The sequence below is a fragment of the Phascolarctos cinereus genome, unplaced genomic scaffold (assembly GCF_003287225.1).
Source record: "Phascolarctos cinereus isolate Bilbo 61053 unplaced genomic scaffold, phaCin_HiC Scaffold_2;HRSCAF=192, whole genome shotgun sequence".
Taxonomy (NCBI): Eukaryota; Metazoa; Chordata; class Mammalia; order Diprotodontia; family Phascolarctidae; genus Phascolarctos; species Phascolarctos cinereus.
In genome coordinates, this window is record NW_027555625.1 from 140,109,142 (window position 1) to 140,118,799 (window position 9,658).

At 40.2% G+C, this 9,658-nt stretch overlaps 1 long non-coding RNA gene across 1 annotated transcript; it reads left to right on the forward strand.

The window, feature by feature from the left end:
- Positions 1-215: 215 nt before the first annotated feature.
- On the forward strand, positions 216-8,914 carry LOC110200398 (uncharacterized). The gene is made up of 3 exons (XR_002322242.1): positions 216-389; positions 7,880-8,060; positions 8,799-8,914. It is a non-coding gene; the product is annotated as an uncharacterized LOC110200398 (long non-coding RNA).
- Positions 8,915-9,658: the final 744 nt, after the last annotated feature.

The following is a 9,658-nucleotide window of genomic DNA, read 5'->3' on the forward strand; positions in this document are numbered from 1 at the left end:
GGTCTTAATGACTTTGAATTGTCATGTCAGTCCTCTGTAACACTGACCTGGCTTGCTTACTGCCTTCCCAGCTGTGGCCTGACTACTAAGAAGTCTGTGTTTATGATCCCTGGTCTGATTGTTCCTGCTGGGCTGTGACACGCTGCTGCCTCCATTATGAAAGCATAAAACTATGAGAGAAGCTGTCAGGCCACTATTCTCCAGTCTGTGTCCTGGACGAGGAGAGACTTTACATGTGGCCCAGTTTAAAAAAAAATTAAGCCCCTAAACACTTCCCTTCAATAGTTTCCTCTTAGCCTATATCTTCTCTCCCTCTCTGAGAGAGTTGATCTGAGTAGGAAGCAAGGAAGAATGAATCCAGGGTGTGGCTGAGAAATGTTCCTAAAAATGTAAGTACTGCGTTGTCTAAAGCAAACATTTTGCAGATAAGTAAATCCACACAGAGGAAAGCAGAAGAGAGAGGAAGCTTTTTTGTTTGTTTGTTTTGTTTGGTCAGAGAAGGCAGAACTAGTAGCAATCAATGGAAATTACAGAGAAGTTCATTTAGGCTTGATGTCAAGTAAAAAAAAAGTCATAACAAAATAAGATACCCAAAAGTGTAATGGACTCTCTCTAGATTCAGTGACTTCCTCTTCACTGAATAATGTCAAGCAATGACCGGATGACCATCTGTCAGGTATATTAAAAGGGACATTCCTTTGGGGTGCATGAGTTGAATTAGAGGGTTTCTGAGGTACCTTCCAAATAGGAAATTCTGTAATGCTATGATTTTCTAGCCTGCCACTTCCCCACACACACACACTTCATTTTACAGCATTATTTCTTATATCCAAATGTAGTCTTCAGGAAAATTCTCCAGAGCATTCTGATCAATATTTTCCCCAAGGGGCAGGATCCATAGCACTGGTTGCTGGTCATCTTGGCTCAGATCCTCAAAATCACCTCTGATGTTCTCTTTTCCTTACCTCCCATGTTTAATCAGTTGGTAAATCCCATTGGTCCTAAGTCACGTAAAAGTCTTACCTATTTCCCCCCCTTCTAGTCCCACTACCAACACTCTAATGTGGGCCCTCACACTTGTCCTCCTGTCTCCCTGCCTTGAGGTTCTCCTCTCACCAGTTCCTCCATGTGACCTGGATGTCAGATTAATTTTCTTAATGCACTTTTTTAAAAATAGCACTCTTCTACTTCCTAAAGAGCTTTCTAAAATAGAGGTCACTCCATTAAAAAAAATAAATATATGCCTCATTTTCATTCTCAATTGCGTCATAGATCAAGCTGAAAAGGGACTTGGAGTTCATCCAGTCCAGCTCCTTCATTTTAAAATTGAAGAAACAGACTCAGTGTGGCAAAACAACCATCAGATAGCTAACAATTGATGGAGCCAGAATTTGAACTCAGGACTTCTGACAGTAAATCCAACCTTTCCCCTATATCGTGCTACCTCTCCTTTGCCCAGCTAGCTTCTATGAAAGATCTTCCAGAGTTGGCCTTTCAGCATTACATCACATTCCTCCCCCTTTATGTTCCCTACTTTCCAGCCAAAGTCTACTTCTCATCATTCTCTTCTCTCAGATTAGTATCTTTGCTCACCATGAGCTTTAAACCTGGAATGTATCTCTCCCACTATCACCAAAATACCCCCACTTCCTAGTGTCCCTGTTTCTATTGAGGGATCAACAGAAGGACCAACATCTTTCCAGTCTGCAAACTCAAAATCACCCTCAACTCTTCCTTCTCTCTGAGCTCCCCCTTATACCCAAGTCTTGTCAATTTTTCCTCCTCAACATCTCTCAGAATCTGTTCTCTTTTCCATGCACATAGATGCCATCTAGTTCAGACTCTCATCACCTCTTCCCTGTACTGTTATAATAGCTTCCAAATCAGTCTCCCTACTTTAAGTCGTTGCCCTCACCAACCCATCCTCAACATGGCTGCCAAATGGACACTCTAAAAGCACAGGGAGCACCATGTTACTCTCCTACTCGATAATTTTGAATGGTTCTCCTTATTGCCTCTAGAATCAAATAAAAACTCCTCAACTTGGCATTAAAAGCCCTTCACAACCTGTCTCTAACTTACCTTTCCAGAATTATTACATATTACTTCTCTTCATGTACTCTGTGGTGCAGCCAAACCAGTCTATTCCCCATTCCCCCATTACAACATCTCATAGCCCATCTCCTTGACTCTACATCTTCAATTTCACCTCTTATAATCTTTAGCTGCATTCAAAACTCAAACTCATTGCCATCTCCTACCAGAAGCCTTTTCTGATCCCCTCAGTTGCTAGTGCTCCCCAATAATTTTGTATTGACTTTGTATTGCAGCATTTGACACTGTTAACCTCCCTCTCTTATGGAGTATGCTCCTTTCTAGGTTTTCACGATTGGCCTTCCTTGGTTCTCCTCCAACCTTTCCGACTGACCCTTCTCAGTCACCTTTCCTGGACCATCATGACAGTCTTCCATGTCCTACTCCCTAACTGTGGGTATACATCAATACTTTGTCCTGACCCGCCTGATGTGTTTGTATGTTGTTTCCCAAAAAAAATATGAACTCCTTGAAGACAGGTACTGTTTTATTTCTGTTTCTGTGTTCCTCGGACTGGCAGGTGCTTAATTAATGTTTGTTGAATTGTAAAGGCAGGGGGAGTTTAGGAGAGAGAGAGACAGAAAGAGAGAGAGAGAGAGAGAGAGAGAGAGAGAGACAGAGAGAGAGATGGGAATAAGAGCAGTGACAGAATGCCAACAAAGGTAGTTGTAGTCCTGTAACAAGAAACAAGATAGGCAACATACAACAATGGAAAGGCATCAGGCCTTGGAGTCAGGAAGACCTAGCTTCAAGTTCTGTCTCACTCACACTACTTGTGTAACCCTGAGCAAGTTACTTAATATCTTCAGGCCCCAGGCAACTCTGTAAGAATATAAATTGCAGATCTACAAATTGAGGAAGTTTTCCATGTGAGGACTTGCCTACACTAACTGGGGGAAGATGATAACTAAGATGAATAGGAGCCCAGGGCTCTACATCCCATCTGGAAAGGGTACCACTGAGCTCCTTTTCTAAGCCATTTTCTGCTGCTGCTCCTTCCTTTCTGTCCATCACCTTCTCTACTCTCTCTTGCATTCTAAAACTATGTATTTAGAAATGAGGGAGGGGTAGGGGAATGAAATGGGTCTGAGTTAGGAATGGAGGTGGGTGGCATAATGAGCATTTGCAAGGAGTGGGAAAATGCATGACCCCACACTTGCCACTGTACCCTCCTAGCAGGGGCAGATTTAAAGTAATTTTCTACAGGATTTCCTGTAGTTATTCTTTTGAATCTCCTAGTATCCAATAATGCCCAGTGCTTCCCAACTTCCTAAAACAATGGTTCTTAAACTTTTCTAATATTTTGATAATTTCGGTTGTATGGAATTAGCTTCCTTTATAATCCTCTGTATTTTATTTTATGCATTTAAAAACATGATTCTGAGAAGGGGTCCACAGAGTTTCAGACTGCCAAAGGAGTCTCACACACACACACACACACACACACACACACACACACACACACACACACACACACAGAGTTAAGAACCTATCAGTTCAAGCCAAATTCCTCAGCCTGTCATTCAAGGCTTTCTACAATCTTATCTCCCATTCTTCTCCAGATACTGACACCTGCATTGTCGTCTGCATATACCAGAGCAATCCCTGCCTCTGTGCTTTCATTCATGTTGTCCATCTTGCCCATCCTAGATTCCCTTCCTTCTTCTCCCCTCCCCCACCATTCTTCCTGTTCTGTTCATGCCCTAACTATACTACAAGATCCTTCATTAGTCCTACTTCCATTATGAGGCCTTTGTGTTCTAACTCTTAATTACCATCAGTCTCTCTCCAACCTGCATTTATGGTCTATTATAACAATAGTAATAGCAATGACAGCAATAATAATAATAATAAAGCTCACATTTATACAATGCATTGAGATTTACAAAGCACTTTTTCTCACAACAAAGCCATGAAGGGGGGGAAGCTTTGGTATTACATGTATTGGCACTTAATAATAGAGAATTCTATTTAGGGATGCTTTTGTATTGTCTTAGGCCAGGTACACACTGACCCCAAATGCAAGTTCAGATCTTGGAGAGACTGAATCGATGACGCAGTTTTTTTTAACTTTTTTACTAAATACACTCAGCGTCGAGTGACATCTCTCCAGGTCCATGCCCATGGAAATACACCCAAGTCAATAAAAATAATAACCCCAGGGAACAAACAGTCCATGAGGTCAGAAGAACTACACCTCCCCCATACCGGCTTACCTGAGATTCACCAAAAAGTGGGCTTTAGTGCGTTCTGACTATATAACTAAGAACCATTCACAAAATTTCAATCACCATTACCATGCACTGTTAGTCAGCCCCTTTGTGCCTAAATCCTGAGCAGAATCACTAACAAGTCATTCCAATTCTTGGTCGTAGTCCCAGTGTAGTCACACCAAGAACACTATCATGTTTTATGTCTAATGGCAAAAAACTAGGTCTTTGGTTCTACATACCAAGAGACAAAACATCCGCGGGGTATAACACATGAGGCACACTACAAAAGAATTATTTAAATCAATCACAGACAAAACCATAACTACCTTGCAAAATGAGAACATTTGTGGTGTCAGCAAGATCAAAGACCAGTCAGAAGGTCACAGTGGAACCGCAAGCCAGCCAGAGACAGCACCAGGAAGACAGCGACCAGGACCAAGAACTCAAAAGATGTCACTGCCTCAAAGCATCTGTAAAATGACAAACAAAAACAGAAGCTAAGGATTAATCATTCACTTGCTTGCTACTTGCTCCTCAACCTTAAGTATTTCCTCTTCCTTCTCTTTGTCACCTATTCTACATTCCCTGGTCCATTGGCTACCTACCACTCCTCCCTCATAAGGACGTTCAAATTCTCTGGTGAGTGAAAACACACTTTCACGACTGGAATATAATGATCCCCAAATTTCTTTGAGGGTCCTCTTGGCCACCCATTGACTTTTATCCTTGGATTTGGGAAAAAGGATTAATTGGGCAACACCTCTTTCTAGCTCCCACTTAACTTCCACCTTACCTAAGTTGTGCTGGGTACAAGAGTCACTTGCACTTCTCCCATATGGTGAGGACTTACTATCCCAATCTCTCCACTGCCAAACAGTCCTTGACTTTCATGGGGATTATTTGCCCAAACCATCTGAGGGGAAAGGTAAACTTGAGATTGTAGGGATTATCCTGCATTTCTTCCGAAGGTAAGGTGTCTGCATCTGGTGTTTTTCAGTGTCAGTCCCATAGCTCCCAACAAAGCTGAAGTAGGGATGAGAAATGCTTCCTGAAGTCCTACATTGAACAGCAGTATATCCTCACCATCTACTTCTTCATACTTCTATAGCTTGTATTATTGTTATTCAGTCATTTTTCAGTTGTGTCCAACTCTTCGTGACTCCATTTTGTGGTTCTTCTTGGCAAAGATATTGAAATGAAGGAGGGACAGCTAGGCGGCACAGTGGGAATAAAGCTCTGGCCTTGGAGTCAGGAGGACCTGAGTTCAAATCTGGCCTTGGACACTTAACACTTACTAGCTGTGTGACCCTGAGCAAGTCACTTAATCCTAATCGCCTCATCAAAAAGATTCATTTTACAGATGAAGAACCAAGGCAAATAGGGTTAAGTGACTTACCCAAGGTAATATAGTTAGTAAGTGTCTGAGGCCAGATTTGAATTCATGAATAACAGTCTTCCAGACTCCTGGTGTTCTATCTACTATGCCACTGAATTTCCCTTAGTTTATTTAACCTGTCCTTATTTTGGGGTCTCTGTGACTAAAAGCCAAGCACGCAATTTAAATCACTAGTGCAAGCTACACCCTAAAGAGATCAAAGAAAGAGAAAAAGAATCCATGTATGTAAAAATGTTTATGGAAGCTCTTTTTTCTTATGGAAAACAACTAGAAAGTAAAATTCATCAACTGGAGAATGGCTGAAGAAAATATGGTTCATGAACGTAGTAGAGCAGAAAAGGGGGGGGGGGGACAGTTCCAGAAAAGAAAAGAAAAAAGACTTGAGAAGACATATAAACTGATGCAGAGTAAAATGAGCAGAACCCAAAGGACACTTTCTATATAACAACAGTATAAAGGGCAAGGAGGGACTTAGAAAAACTTAAGAATTCTCATCAACTCAGGACCAACCATGATTCAACTTCTGATAATGAAACATACTATCCACCTCTTAATCATTGAGGTGTGAGATTCAAGGTACAGAATAAGACACATTCTCCAATATAACCAATGTGGGAATTGCCTTGCTTGACTGTGCGTATTTATCACAAAGATGTTATTATTATTGCTGTTTTCAGGAGAGGTTATGGGGAGGGGAAGAAGGGTTAAGGATAGAGTAGCCATTGAAAAAAGAAAAGTTCATAGAAGCATTTTTCAAATGCACAGAAAAAAACAAAAAGACAAAAGAGAGGCCAGAAAGGACCACAGAGAAGCTGGATAGCTCTAAAAGTTACGTATTGGATTTGTTAGGGTTAGAAAAGAATTTGGAAAGCAAAGTAGTCTGTGCACAATAAAGATTCAAGTAAAGTTTCATGTACAAAGCCTTTTTTTTCTGTTCTACTATATACATGAGAATGCCATTTTATTGAGAGTTTGCTAAGTTCCGAATAAAATAAATTAGTTCATTTAACAAAATAAGTCACTAATGCCAAGCAGCCTTGTTAGTCTCTTAGCATCCAAAACCTGAACATTTCAAATAACAGATAGATAGATATAGATATGTATGTGTGTATGTATATAACATTTTGTATATATAGTCACATATCTACATATGCCTATTCATATATGTGTACCTAGATACATATGTATTAATGTATTCGTCACTAATCGTTTAATAGATGTGAGTCTAGTTTCCCAACACCATCATATGCCTCCCTCTGGCTCCTTCTCATTTCTTGCACTCCCACTCTCTCCTGGCTCCTGCTTCTTGACTCCTATAACCTGAAGGATCGGGGCTAACAGATGTAAGACAGTATGGTAGAGGTACAACAAGGACTTCTTAAACATAGCAGATGCTTTTAAAATATTTTAAACTGGGTTGAGTTTAATTGAGAGTCCTGCAGATAGATTATTTTGACCTTAGAATCAGGAAGATATAAGTTCAAAACTCACCTCTGTAAGACTATGGGCAAGTCATTTAATATACAGCTTCTTCTTTCTAAAAAAGGGGCACAATAATACCTATTATAACACTTACTTCAAAGACTTGTGTGATCCTCAAATGGGATAATGTATATAAAGCATTTTGCTCTTTGGGAATATAAATGAATGTTAAGAGGCATTACTGTGGTGGATACAATGTGAATCAGGAAAACCTGGGTTCAAATTGCAATCTCTTTGCATCTTGACAGTTCCCTAGGACTTAACCTATAAATTTGTAGATAGATTATTATCTGCATTGATGGAAGGAATTCCCGTTGCTTGGTAGGCTCGGAGTCAGGAAGACCTGAGTTCAACTGGCCTCAGATATTAGCCATGTGAACCTAGACAAGTCTCACATAACCTCTGGCTGCCTTAGTTTCCTCAACCATAAAATGGGAATAATAATGGCATCTACCTCACTAGGTTGTTATGAGGATCAAATGAGATAATATGTATAAGGCAATTTGGAAAATTTAAATATTATATTAATTCTAGCTCTTACTATTCTTAGTTCTATCAGCTATTATAATCAGTAATTTCCCATACTGATGAAATCATAGATATTTAAAATATAAATATCAGTAAAATTGTTATTATTTACTACTAATAATAAATTGTTACTATTCTTCCCCTGCTCTTCCCCTCAAAATACCAGGGAAATCTTTGTTACTGGCTATCTTAAGAGGCCTCCTGCTATAATGCTGGTGAAGGGGTTAAATTGGATCCAAACTCTGATACCGACCTGGTGACTGAAGGGAAGCTGTGAGGACTGGTCTGCTGCTGCTTCTCCACCCCTTGCTTGATAGGGTAACATGACAACATTCTAAGGAATAAAGGTAAACTTCCCTAGAGAAGGGAGGAAAAAGGAGGCTTAGAAGAAAAATAATGAAGAAGACTTAGAACTGGTACTAAGACATAGAGTCCAAGGGAAGGGAGACCAGAAGCTGTAATCTTAAGACTTATTTCCCATACGCAGTCAAGGAGGGAACCCCAGGGTTATGACAGGTGTCTGAAGGCTTTGGGGAAACAAAATGAGAGGATCGTACAGGGTTCTACTAGTTGCCATGATGGCTGCATTTAACGTATAAAAGAGGCCTAATAGAGGAATTCCAAGTTTTATTATTCCTGCTTTAATGGAACTTCTATTCGGTTCTCTTGTATTACCTCAGTTGCCATTGCTTCTATGAACTAGTCAGTGGAGCTGAGCTTGTGGTCATGGGTAGTGGGTAGGGATGTGCCAATAAATTAACAACAGACTCTCTACAGGGAAGCTGTACAGCATACTGTTAAATTAAATTTGCTTTATTAACATTCTCCCCATCAATTTTTAAAAATCTAAACAATCAATAAAACAACAAATCTAGCCTTGATTTGCAATATTTGCTGATTTCTGAAGTACATGTGCTCACATTGAAGAGTTAACAGTTGTCTCTCTTGAGCCAGTAAAAGCATTTCCAGGACACCGCTAGTTATGGAGTTGACCTGGGTTTAGATGTTACACAGGATGTAGCATCATAGATTTAGAGCTGGAAAGGACCTCACAGACCATCAAAGGCAATCCCTTTATTTTACAGATGAGGAAACTGAAGCCCAAAGTCATGCAAGTGGTTAAATAACAGAAACAGGATCCCAAGTCCAGTTCCTCTATCTCCTAAGTGATCAATAAAGTCTTGGACTGGTCACTGTCTGTCTCCACCTCAATGGCAGTGGTGGTCTTAGTATGTCACTGATTAGTGACAGTTAACTTTCTAGCACAGTGAATGAAGGTGAAAGGGGAAAACTGGGTTTTGCACAAAAACAAATGTTCTTAACCTTTTATGAATGAATGAATGAATGAATGAATGAATGAATAAACAAGTGAGTGAGTGAAGCATTTATTAAGTGCTTACTTTGTGCAAAGGACGGTGCTAAGCACTGGTGAGGCCAATGACTTTGCACAGCTCTGCCTCACTTAAATCCAATTCACTTGCAAGTCAAGACATCGCCCTCCTGATATCATTGGTCTTCTTTGAGAATGACACGTAATAATGCTAAGCACTGGGAGATACAAATAGAAAAGATAGTCCTGCTCTCAATGAACTCATATTCTAATGGAGAAGACAACACATATAGAAGGATTAAGCCTAAAGTCAGATAGAAAGATCCCAAGGTCCTGGGGGTACAATAGCAAAGGAGATGGTTCTATCTCTTCTTTGATGTCATTTCCACTGATAAAATCATATCAGTTTCTGAGGTTGAACCATTTGACTATGCCAAGGACTTTGGTAGTGAGAACTTTCTTTTCTGAGTCCTCAGTAGATGTGACTGTAGTACCTGCAAGAGCAGTTACTGGGCCTCTTGAGATGATGACTAAAAGTATTATTCTGGAAGCATTAACATTCCCAAGGCTCTTGGGTTCAGGGGCTGGAGTCTGAGGAAAGATGGTGATCAAAGT